Here is a 14,011-nt window from a genome sequence, read left to right on the forward strand (position 1 = left end):
AACTTATGAACTATCATGTCAATTATTGTAATTGTAACACGATGTTTTTAATTGAAAAAAAAATCAAGTGCAATAAAAAAGTTTTAAATTTTATTTTATCCTTTAGATTAAAATGCAAAAAATCAGTAGAATGTATTTGGAGAAAAAAAATAATAAAACAAAAACTTTATGAATAAAACCGGTAATAAGTGATAAAAAGTAGACTTAATTCTAATTTAAATATTAATTCCTAAAGAAATATGTCTCTTTATACTTAAACTAACTGCAAGATTCAATATATGGCTTATCTTAAAATATTCCATACTTCATATTTTCTTTGCATAGCATTTAGCTGTATATTAATGCTATAATTGCATTTAATTCTTTAAGTAATTGCGCATAAATGATTTTAAGTGACATTTACATAACTATGGTAAAATACGTAAGCAAATCATTTCCAAATTAGGGACATTTTTATCATGATAAAATTAATGCTTCCTGATGGCAAAACACATCATATCTCCCAATAACATTTCCAGTTTGCGAAACAAATCTAGCAGAGGTAAATATAACTGGTTTATGTTGTCGCAAGCAATTACTTTCTTACTTTTATTCTTCGCCATTCTTTATCAAACATTATTCCGAATTTGTGAAAGTAACAACATTTTTAATTAAGTAACACAAACTACCCTACCGTTTACGTAATTAGAAATGCGATGGGGTATAACTCCGTCTCTAATCACGGGAATTAATAATTTCTGACGCTTGAATACGGCGATATTTCCTCCCAAAGCTTCTGGTGATTGGCGAGTTTAAGCCTCCACCTCATGATGCAAGCTCTGTAACGCAAATCTCTTGCCTCAGAACATGGTTACTTTGGCGTGATAGCAATTAATTATTGCACGATGTCGCTTAAGCAACCAGCGTCGGTAATAGTTTGATAAAATATCAATGTCTAAGTCGTCATCGATAGATTAGAGTTGTGAGTTGTAGTAAGTAGCTTTAAATGTTTAGCTTTAGTTGTCAATTATTTTATCCTTTGCTTTATAGAGATAATTTTTGCGGTATGAATAAATGGGAAAGATTTATTTACGACAAAGTTGAATTCTATGAAGTAAGCATTATTCGGCTATCGTGGAATGATAAAGGTGAAACTAAAATTAAATTTTAATTTAATTTTATTTCTTAAAATTAGATTGATCTGTAAGTTTCTTTCCGGTGGAAATTATGATAAAATAAAGGCACCAACGCATGTAAATTACATTATGTTAAAAATCTCTTTTTTTCTTAATACGGTTAAGACGTTTTCCTCGCTGATATTATTTCGGATATGATATCATATTGCACATATTACATCGAATACTACATCAGTTAAAGTTACTGTTTGATAATGTATTTTAATAATAAATTATTAATAATATTATATCAATATTGAGAAAATATTAATAATTAAAATTTTTGATTAAGAAACAATTGTCAATTTGCTTAGAATTTGTTCATTAGGGTTCAAAAATGGCTCATTTTTTTGAGAATTTTCGGATTTTCATTTAGCCTGTACGCGCAAAAAGTGAGTTTCCATGTCATTATTAAAGCAAAGAATAGAAAAAAAATAAATAAAAAAAAGTAAGAAGAAAAAGGAAAGGAAATTAAGCCATTAAAATGAAATATTTTTCAACCACGACGATCTTGAAGTATTGAATTTAAAAAAAAAAAATACTTGCATTTCGCATTTTTTACCAATATTTTTTGTCTTAAAAATGAGCCTACATAACAGATAAAACATATATTTTTTTAATCCAATAATCATCCAAAATTTTAAAAAAAAAAATGTTCAGGGATAATTTGTTCTGTTACAATAAACTTGAAGTAATTGATTCTTATGATAAAACGTACGAAAATTACATAAGAACTGTATAGTATTTTTTTCTCTTTATAGTCTAATTAAATATAGAAGAAATAATATAAAATTAAACAGAATAATTTACTTTTGTATGAAACAATGTGCAATCGCTGCTTCTGTTAACAGTTTACATATCAGTCCCTCTCCAAGGTGGGACAAGATATTCTGAAATGTTAGCTTTTGCATCGATGACCCGTATCTCTTGAAAACTTCCAAAAACCCTGCGAAATATAGTTCTTGAAAGTGGTGCGCCAGTTCTAGGAATTATCTGCCAATTTACTAAATTTATATAGCCATCTACCATAAGGTTTATTTCCTTTACTATAAACGAGTATTCCTAATATATTTTTGAAGATTCCATTGCTACGAGAATCTTCTTGTATGCAAGATAGCAAATAGATTTTCTTTAATCTATTATTGTAAGTAACAAATGTTCAGGAGGTTCGTAGAAAGCGTTTCTTTTGAACACTGCAATAACTATGTTACGTAAGTCGATAACAAATTACCTGGAATATGTGAGCATTATACATATGATGCCATCTTTAATCTTTTTGGTGAGATAAATTTGGTTTTATTCAGAACGAAACTGGTGTATAGACTTTCACAATATATTTATACATTATTGCCAAATTCTTTGAAGGGAACTTTGATGTTACGTAAGAACATAGCTGTTGTGAGATATCTTCAGTTAACAAGACCTGGTTTCCTCGTTTCAATATCAATAGTCCATGATTTATCTGTAATACGACAGCAAACATCGTCTATGTAACTTTCATCAGTTCTTAGATCCTGTAACTGTGATTCATGTGGTGACTAAACACCGGTATAAATGTAACAAATTGGCAAATTTTTGCTGCGTTCGTTAACCACTGTAAGCTTTCGGTCCTGTTGTTGCTCCATCAAATTGCAGTAGAAGACATCGCAATGACAGTATGTAACATACATACTAACACAGAATAAGTGGTCAATCAAGATGAATATCAAGTAATTGTATTGCACCTGAAATTATTTCTGTATTTATATTGGGCCATAAAGAAAGAAATTTTCAACTAGAGCTCTAAACACAAATTCTACTGGAGCCAAAGCGTCATGGCGCTAGCTTCGTTTCATGTTAACAATTTTAAAATACGTTAATTAAACATATAAAGTTAATTTCTTACTTTCGAATGAAAAATTTTACATTAAGAAATTATGATACTATATATCGATTGTAGATGATTTGAAATACAGAAAAAGCAAGCTTATATAAAAATGACACTTTGAACTTAACCTATTTTAAACTGCAACTTACAATTTCGTCATAAATACTTCTTTTTTTCCATACATTTTTTCATTCAAAGCATTGCAAGACTTTATAGCAGAGAAAAATTTTGAGTCAGAACATGAATGTGATAACAAAATGCAACAGTCAGAAATACAGGCATTTTGAAATAGGTATTTTATTTTTTTCGCTCCACTCTAATGTGCTTTGTAAACAAAAAATATTTAAAATTGATTTTTGAGGAATAAATTTTTTGAGATGCGAAGTTTTCGTTCTTTAAATAAATAAACTTTAATCCGAAAATAAAAAAAACTATTTTTGAATTGAAAACCGTATTTAACATTTCTATAGTATCAAATTGATATTCAGAATGGATTTTTGAAATTTTAATTTTGCAAACTACAATTTTTATCTGACAAAAACCTAAAACAGACAAAGAATTGCATAGTTTCAGCTCCTCGAATATATCAACAGTAAATTGAAAATAACAGTCCAGTAATATTTTTTAAATCAAAATGAAAGCATTGTTTAACAATATAAACAAATATACTTCAATGAAACTTTATTTAATAATATAAACAAATAAGTTTCAAAGCCTAAATTTTAAAGAACGAAACTTTTTTCAAAAGAAAATATTGTCATTTAAATATTGCTAAAATTTTAAATATATTTTCTTTTTATTTTCTATTAAAAAATATTCTTTGATAAAACTGCAGATTAAAGTATGTTCGATGTTCTCTGGCTTACTTTAATTTTTCTAACGATTATTCCTATCAAACCTCATATGACAGGAATTATGTATGACATTTATTTCAAATTTTATCTAACAAAGACAGGTTAAAAATAAAATAGTTCTTACTGCATGCATGTTTGCAATAAACCAATAATAAGCAATACATAATAAGCTTTTGCGGCAATGATATATTTATATATTCACAAATTATGTTTCAAATTTCAGAAGAAAAATAAACTAACCCTTGCACATTTTCATAATTGAGCAAAGCAATGTTTCTTCGTCGACAGTAAAATAATAAATTTTCTCTTCAAATATTTTTCTCTAAGTTTTACAATATTTATAAATTTTCTCACTTGCCCCTTTATTTTCAATAAAAATTTACTATTTTTATAATATTAAATATGAAGTTTTAAGCCAACCTATATAATGTAATACAAAAATTCTCATGAATCCCCTAGTAAAAGTAAATTCCGCTCGATACAATCTGTTACAAAATTTACATCTAACGGAAATAATTTTTTTAAAATCATTATAGTCATAAGATTTTACTGAAATTGGTCTGCCTTGTTCAAATTTAAATGCAAAATTTTAACGAAGCAGAGTAATATCAGTCCGATTATTTTTAAAATAAAATGAATAAAATATAAACTTCTACAAACATAAATTGATCTCTGATGTTAAGCTTCAATTCGTTTGAAAAAATACTTCTTCCATATGTATTTTTGTAGACAAAATAATCCCTTTTAAAATGTTCTTTTTTCACCATTCGTTCAATGAATATTCGAACAAGTAACATTTCTCTTGTTGAAATATTTTAAACAGTTACTAAATCGAAATAAATAGAATTTTTAAAAAAAATCTTTTGTTTACTACCAACATGAACTGAAGGCTCTTTTTTTTAACAAAAATTGTTACAAATTATAATTACGATTGAAAAATGTATATATGTATCGATTATTAACATTTGCAAAATTTATAAATCTAAGACAGTCAAGAAATCCTTCACTTAGCGAAGTACCTTAAACGTGAGTGGCGCCATCTAACAGCAATGGCTGAGTTATGATGTAGCATAAGAATTGGTGATTTCATTGAAAAATAATTTCTGCGCAGGAATATACTTACATCATTGTGCGTATTAAATAACGTTTAATACAATCTTAGGAAGTTTTTGTTCCATACCAAAAATTTTTTTCATACCCTACTCCGCTTGTGAGACGTGAATAAATGATTATTAACTTTAAATATCTAGGCATATTTTATTTACTATTCGGATTATGTTTAAAAGTTATGAAACAAAACCAATATTCGTAATTCAACAAAATTAAATGCTTTTATAAATGACGCATGGGGATAAATTTAAAAAAAGGAGAAAAATACAGAAAATTATCACTGTCATCACTTCTTTTAAAAGCTTGTAAGTGGTAAGTGGATTTTTTCATGAATTATTTTGAAGTTTTTTTTTATTGAATTTTTTTACTTCCATTAAAAACCATAAAAAAATATATTACAATACATGAATATTATATTCACACTACTCTTTTCAAAGCACTGCTAAATACAGTGCACTCTGAAGATTTTTTTTAAAGTTCTTAAAGGTAAGTAAATGTACCTTAATCTGACTAACTAACGATTATTCATTACTTAATGAGCTAGATTGCTGAAATAGACTATTTTGCAGTCATATTTATTTAATTATTTCTTTAATTCCGTTAAAAAACTATAAAAAAATATATGACGACATAAAAATATTATATTCCCACTATTCTTTTCAAAGCACTGCTAAATACAGTACATTCTAAGGATTTTTTTAAACGTCCTAAAACGGTAAATAAATACACCTTAATCTTACTAACTAACGGTTATTTATTACTTAATGAGCCAGATTAATAATATTGACTTATTCCGACTAATAAAGCAACTGAAATATAGAAGGGGGAAATTAATAGCAAGAAGCATGATGTATTGCTCAGCACACTTAAACTAGTGTATGACGAAACCAGCAAACTCTTGAAGAGCTCTCATAAATCAAAAATAATGACCCCTTTTCAGGGTTTACCCTCCCACACTTCCGAAAACAGAATGAAATGGGGGAATAGACCAATCTCATGTCTAAGATCTCGTCACCTCTTAAATCTACAAGGCGAAGGAATCTCGTCCAAGTGTCACTAGAACAAGATGGATAGAGCATGAAATAGTCTTTTGTGTACTTCAGACTACATTATCTTTCTAATGATATGAATTATTTGTTCGTCCCTTGTTTTGCGATAGAATAATTATACATTTCTTTGAAGAACATGACAATCAAAGCACGCGTAATAATTTGTTTTCTGTTCGAAATGAAGATATTTTATAAGGATTATGGTTGACAAAAATGTCTCAAAACAGTAGAATTTGATGAGAAAACAAAAAAGAATTGATATTTTTTTTTAGAATGAATCAAATGAATCACAAAGAGGCTTTTTTTATTGTAAAAAAACTATGTTTTCAAATCATATGAACTATTTGTTCGTCCCATGCTTTGCAACAGAATAGTTATACATTTATTTAAGGAACATGATAATCAAAGCACGCTCAAAAAATTATTTCTTGTTCATACGAAAGTTATTTATAGAGTATGATTGAAAGAAATGTCAGAATGCAATAAAAGTTGATGAGGCAACAAAAAATAACTTAATTAAAAAAATAAATTACAATGATGCTTTTTCGGCGTTAATAAAATGTTTTCTTGAAAACAGCTAACAAGTTTTTTTTTTTCGATTCTAGCATATATTAAAAACACACTTTTTTTGCTAAAATTGCTAGAAAAATGCTAAAATCAACAATGCATGCTATTTTAAATGAAGTCATAATAGTAAAAGATAAGTTTAATGAAATAAGAAAAATTTATCGTATTACATGAATAAAACAAGTGTGCTAACAAAATTAAAAGCACTCCTGTATCGAAAGCTTTGTTGTAGTTCAATCAAATATATTGATGAAGACTAAAGTTGACGATGGGGTATACATATACAGATCTCTATAGTTCATATTAGATTTAGATATAAGTGTTAAGTTGAAAAACCAAAAGTTTGATATTTCCTTCTATATCTTTATTAATTGTACAAAATCATCAACTTACCAAAAGTATCGTTAGCTCACCCCTAAAATAATAATAAAAATGCTGTGGCTAAAATAAGCTTTATCTCATTTTATGACCTAGACTTTAAAGTTTGAATTTGCCCTCGGTTGACTTATCCATTATTGGAAATCATCAGACCTCTTCATATATAAGGTTCAGAAATAAATCCGATTCATTAAAAGTTAAATTTAAACTTGATTTAGCGGGTGAGCTACCAAATATATTTAGTTGGCTAATTTGAGCTAACAATTCGGGGCAAAAATCAAATTTAGATTTCTACGTTTTAAATAAGCTGAAGCTTATTGCGGTCACTTTTTTTTGGTGGATGAGAGAATGAAAAGTTTTGACGGGTAAACGATTCCTACAATAGGTTAACGTTTCAAAACAAAATTCAAACGCTAGGTTACCATCCTCATATACCTAGTTTATTTATTTAGAAGAAAAATCTCACAGAAATGACTAAAACTGGGGAAAAAGAGTGATAATTTTGAAAAACATTGTTTCTACATCCAACTGTTGCTGAATAGGTAATTTGAAGGTTTCCAGAACGTTTACAAGATAACAGAACGACAAATAGAAAAACTTATTAACTACATCGAAATTTTGGTGTTTTTAATAAAAAGTATCCCGATGATATCATTAAAAATGTGGCTTATCATGATATTGCCACGAACCTTAAGCTTAGTTTGTGCTACACTAGTTTTCATGGATGGTTACATTAAATACTGTTAAGCTATTTTCAGTTAATCCGGATGTGTACATAAGTAACAAAATGTACACAAATATTTAAATAAATTCAAAGGCACACCAAACTCACCACACAAAATCAATGATCACCAAATACATTCAGATAAGTTCAATTTTCGAACACATTTAAATACATTCGCATTCAATTTTCAAGTAACATTTCTAGTGTTCTTAACAGGGATCAAAATGTTTTATATTTCAATAAAAATCATCTTAAAAATAATAATTTTAAGCCAACTATCTAAAAATTATTTTATGACAAATATAATAACAAAATCTCGGTATCCCCTCTATTTTATTTATATAATGCATGCCCTTACTGTATAAATGGATAATTTTTGAACTAAAAATTTGTTATCCCTTTATAATAGTTTTCAATAAATTTTATTAATTAAAATAGTATAAAAATAACAACTTTTTCTCTTCATAGATAACACATTAGAAAATAATTATCTATATACATTAAAAGGAAATCTATATATCGATGAAAATTAAAATATTATTAAATAGAGGTATTCTAAAAATACTTCTTTTAAATTACGAAATGTTAAAAAATTGTCTTTTAATCGAAAATATTTGACCCATTCCTTTATTTTAGAAATTAAACTATTTTGGTTAAAAGGAAATTTTCACGGAGTAAAAATTATTTTTATAGACTGTTTTTCCAGATTTTCTTTTGAAACAAAATCCTTTATGCTTCTCAGCTGTTTAATTTATACAAAAATATATTATTTTTTAAAATTAATAAAAGACTTTTAATAAATTCCATATTTCCTTAATAAAAATTAAAAAAAGCTAATACCATTATTTTCAATTACACAAACTTTAACTATTACACTTTTTTAGGAAAAAAAAATAAAAAATTCATTACTATAGCACTTTATTTAAAAAATATTTCAGCTTACTTTTACTTAGATGAATTTTTTTCTTGATTTGTTATTTATTAAAATATAATTAACCAATTCAATTATTACTGTTCGCAACAGTACTGGTTATTCTAATTTAGAAAAACCTGAACTTATATTAATGAAATATTAAAAGAAAATACCATATGAAAGCTTTTCCTTCAATAACTCTTCTGGAGCATTAACATTTTTCTTTCTCACTCACCATTTTTCTTTCGCTTTAACNAAAAAAAGTTTTAGTGTAGCATAAAAACTAAAAAAAATTTTTTTGAACGTCCACTGTAGCCTTAACCTCATCTTCTTTTCCTTGGGCATCTTCAGAAATTTTATCAGAATTTGCAGCTGATGCACTTAACAGTTTGGCTACCTGACAGATTTTTTTTTTATGTTCGTAATCTTAAACATTCCTTGAATCGATAAATATTTTCCTTTCTTTTTTTGGGTAAAGAGATTTTTCGTCATTTTTACCCAAATAGGCCATTTGGCAGTTTTCCAATAAGCGCCATTATTAAAAAGATTCTAAATCGATGCGTAACAGCGGTATAATATTTATATTTTTACGCAACCATTGAAAAAACGGCCGTTATTGATAAAATAAGATACATATTTTACACAATAATGTTATTTAAAATAAAATTAAATAAAGTAGAAAAAAATAGGTAATGCAGGAAAGTTACTTAGATTAAAATGGTGAATTTTCTGACACATTGAGGAGGATTATTACTTTAATGTAAAAGATTTTATCATTTTATCGAGGAAAATAATAGTTTAGGCAATATAAAAATGCTTCAAAAATAGTTTTTAAATTGTCTTTATTATTAATAATAGTTTGAAAATTAGTTTCTCATAAGAACACTTATCGTTCCCTGTGTATTTAGAGAAGAAATTGGGTTATGTAGGAAAGAGACTTATAATTAAATGTTGAGATTCGAAATACGATGATGAAGGTGATTATTACATAAACATAAAACATTTTATTATTTTATATAGAAAAAAAATACAGTTTAAGGTGCTTAAGAAATTAATTTTGAAAAGTAGTTAGTAAATAGTAGTTCTTTTGATTTCCAGATGTTAAATTCACACTAAGGAGCTTTTTTTCCAGAGTATTAACGGACATAAATAGGTAATTCAGGGAAATGACATACATTAAATTAGTGAGATTTTGTCATGCGATGCAGAGGATTATTACTTATAAGTTAAAGATTTTACCATTTTTTTTTAGTAAAAATGTAGTTCAGAAAATAATTAAAAAATGCTAAGAAACTAAGTTTTAATCAAGTCTATAGAACATTTTTCCAAACATTGTGTAATTACTTTCCAGGAAATACTTCTAAAAGATTATTTTCTTTAGCTCAAAAGTTCTTGCCATTCCATTTAAGCTTTTCCGTTTTTATTTTTTATAGAAACAGCAAAAAAATCAGATAAAGAATTCCTTTACGCCCCTTGAACCTAATAAACAAAATCAAATAAACGCCTTCTAAATTGAGGGGAAGAGAACATTGCCGGAGATGAGATAGCTGTAATTCGCGTGGAGGAAAATTTTGCCCCTATCTGGCACATCTGCGAAGTATTTCCTTTTTTTCCCCTTCTAAAAAGATGCGATGGCGGGTAAATTTCTTGGGTATTTTTTTTTAAAAAAAAAACCAGCAATGGCTAAGTAAGTTGTTTCAAAAATATTTTTATTAAATTATGATTATTGTTATTTAAAAAAATATGTTTACATATATGCTGCTCGATTTTGATAAATAAACTAGATAGACTCAATCAATATAGTGTTAAATTGTTTGAGTAAATTGATTACGCCTTCCAAATATAATCAATCATATATATGTATCATTGCATCATATATATTCAGTGAGCAAAAAAAAGTAATAACTTGATAAACGAACTACTGTGAATAACTTTTGATTTAAAGATAGGATTTTTCTCGTATTAGGACATAATCTTAATGGTTCGCGTGTAATGAGTGACCTCAAGTAATAAGTTAATGCTTTCGATGCAGACTAATTTAGATACAGTTATTATATCAATCACAAAAACATACTTTCTCTGAAAAAGCAGACTTTTTTATGACGGATAATGATTTCCAATCCCCAAATTACAGAGGGAAGCCGTAATCTCGAAAATATGGCCCCAATAGTTTGGTGAGGAGAAAGGTCGAAAGCGTGGACCTTTTAATATTAATTTTACTTTATGCATATTTCGCATCTCAAGAATCTAATTAAATGAATTGAAAAACCTTTGCACACAATAAAAATATTTATTTATTAAAAATCATATATTTAATCATATTTTCTTAAGAACTATTCTCCCCGTTTCTTCCAAATTTTGTGTTTTGCCCCATAAATTTGCATTCTTCTAAATTGAGTAAAAATTTGTATAAATTGCAATTTAAATTTTTTTCGTCTTTTATTAAATAAAATAATAAAACTAAAAAATAATTATCTTTTGATATCTTTTGAAATTATCTTTTGATATATAATCTTTTGACAAATTTTATTATAGTGCGCAAGAGAAAAAAAAATCGATTCGCATAAAATGTTTTTGAGATGGTGAAATACGTGAAAATGAAAATAGCATTGCTGGGTACAAACTTTTGACCTCTTTCTTAACTAAAATATTGAGGTCTTATTTTGGAGAGTGTTGCAACTTTCCTTTATTCTGAGGATTAGAAATTCCAATCCCTCAAAAATTGGTAATTTTTTTCAAAAAAAAAAAAAAAAAAAAAAAAAAAAAAAAAAGGAAACAAATTTTCTTTTAATCATAATTTTGTAAAATATCGTCATATCTAATTAATTTTTCATATTTGATGTCATCCCTTTGAACCATTAAGTTTGAGTTCTAGTACGTAAAAATCCGCTCATTAGATCAGAAGTTATTCAGGGTGTTTCGTTTATTTATTATTTTTCACGTACTGTATATTATATACAGTACGTAAAGAATAATAGCAGCATAATAGTTGGCAGGTATATATATTTTATTTTTCTATATTTCAAGTGGTAGTAAAAGTATGTTTTCTATATATACCATGCATTTTATAAACTTAATTTATAATCTTTTTGATCCACCACTATTTTTAAAAAAATTTAAACACATATTTTGATATGCAATACTGTTGTTGCAGCCGGCATATGCTTGTTCAAAGTACAGCGTATTTTTCTGCCTATAATTGCAATTTATATTCCATTTTACTACCACTGGCGAAAATCATCTTTGAAAGGACTAAAAGTTGGCAGGTATGTGTACATATATATGCATAAATTTTATATTGTTCATTAAAAATACGTGAAAAAATAAAAAAAATTTTTTATTGATTTTACTCAAATTTGACTATGAAAAATCAAAGCGATAAAATACGAAAGTAAATTTGGAGAAAAAACAAAATTCTCTTAATACAACAATCAGCCCCACTAATTATGTGCCACTTGTGGAAATAAAATCTATAGAAACCAAATTATTAAAGATAAAAGCAACGTAAATTTTTTTTTATATATTTCAAACAGTAATTTATTTATTGATTTTAAGCCTCTTAATATTTTCAGAAAAAATATTTCTTGCATCCATTATTAAATTATACAAAAATGAATAAAATCCGTTCGAAAAATTTTATAACAATTTTGCACATTCAAAGCTAACAATGTTGCTAACATTTGAATATAAATATGACAAGACTAAAACATTGTTTTGAATTCATATATAACTTATGAGTATAACATCTGTTGAAATGTAAAATCTTTCAACAGTATTGCACATTCCAGAGTGTTAAACAGCCCACACAAAAATTTTATTTACTAACAAACAGTACTGAAAAATTACATCAGAATTCCCAGCATCAAATAAAAATAAACAAAGTGCTACATTCTTCATGCAATGTGTTGCACATCCAATAAAATAGCCAAATACGCCAAGAAGGAAAAATACTTAAAATTCAAGAATGAAAATCCGGCTTGAAGAACAGCATCAGTATTCTGTTTACAGATTTTCAGAGTGGGTCGAAGTACGGGGGAGGGAAACAAAAAGGGGTGGACGAAGAGGAAAAGGAATGCTGCTAAGGGTTGATGGAAATGGTATTTTGAAGAGGGACGTTTGATCCTCCTTGTAATGTGATAAACGACAACGTCAACAGGGGGTGGAACGCCAAGAGTCAACGTGAAGCGTCTTAATTTCCGCAACGTGCTTTGCAAGGGGAAATGAACTACGACTTCAGAATGATTCACTAGTTCTTAACAAGAGTTGGGAAAATTCTCCTTGGAGTGAAATATAAAACGGGAACTGCATAGAATGGTTTCAAGAACCATTACTTGAAATGAGGGGGTGGCGGGTTTTATTTAGCATCCAACAACACCGAAGAGAATGGGAGCGTTACGGTTGTGATTACTTTGTTTTGTTTCCGGAGTAATATTTTCAGTTTATTGCAGCTTTTTTAAGACAAATTAGTACTCGAATCATTATTCTTTTCGTTATGCTATTTCTTCTTTTTGGAGACAGATACGGAGGAGTTGGTTTTTCTGCTTATCTCTTTTAGTTTATAATTTTTAAATGTCTAAAAAAGATTGATTGGAGTGAGGAAGACACGGATCATTTAGTTGGTAATAAGTATCTTACCGCATAGAAATGACGTAGACAGAATAAGATATTAAATTACATGTAAACTATTCTTTTTTTTAAAAAAAAAATAACACACAAATTTCGGCTAGCGGAGGACAAATTAATAAATTTATTTCGTTCTTTATTATCATTTTTCGCATTATTTATTTAAATTGATCTGGAAAAGTAAGGAGCTTTCGAATATTAAATAACTCAATAAAAATAAAAATAAATACAAATATATAAATAAATTAATTTGTTAACAAATAAGTAATAAATAAATGAATAAGTAAATAAATAAATGAATAAATAACTAAATAAATAAATAAATAAATAAAAATAAATAAATAAATAAATAAATAAACATACATTATAAAAATAAAAACAAATAAACAAAATGAAAAAAATAAATAATAAATAAAAAAATTAAATAAAATGTAGTTTAATTTTTTTGCTTCCGGCTAACCAAAAATTATCGTTAGTAAATTTAGATTTGTGAGTATATAGAAGAAAAAATATAAAAGCATGGTAATATCTTTGTACAATTTTATTTATTATACAAATAAGACCAGAACGGGATGGAATATTTGAAATTACAAAGGTAAAATTAAAAAAAATAATAGCAATATGCAAATCACTTTAACACAAATGAAGACAAAATAGGAAAATCGATTTATGTCCATTTTTAAAAAAATAAGGACTGGATCACATTTTGAGGATTTCTAAGTTTCAATAAGTGAAAAATCGATTCTCTCCGATAGTTAAACTTTAAATATGT

General features: G+C 27.0%; 1 protein-coding gene and 1 long non-coding RNA gene across 3 annotated transcripts in view; one reads left to right on the forward strand and one right to left on the reverse strand.

Annotated features, from left to right (window-relative positions):
- The window catches only part of LOC107455518 (protein eva-1 homolog C), a 253,195-nt gene that overhangs the window by 135,204 nt on the left and 103,980 nt on the right, over positions 1-14,011 (reverse strand). The gene's annotated exons all lie outside the window — the stretch shown is intronic.
- The window catches only part of LOC139426459 (uncharacterized), a 46,464-nt gene that overhangs the window by 12,483 nt on the left and 19,970 nt on the right, over positions 1-14,011 (forward strand). The gene's annotated exons all lie outside the window — the stretch shown is intronic.

Source organism: Parasteatoda tepidariorum, chromosome 9 (genome assembly GCF_043381705.1).
Source record: "Parasteatoda tepidariorum isolate YZ-2023 chromosome 9, CAS_Ptep_4.0, whole genome shotgun sequence".
NCBI classification, from domain to species: Eukaryota; Metazoa; Arthropoda; class Arachnida; order Araneae; family Theridiidae; genus Parasteatoda; species Parasteatoda tepidariorum.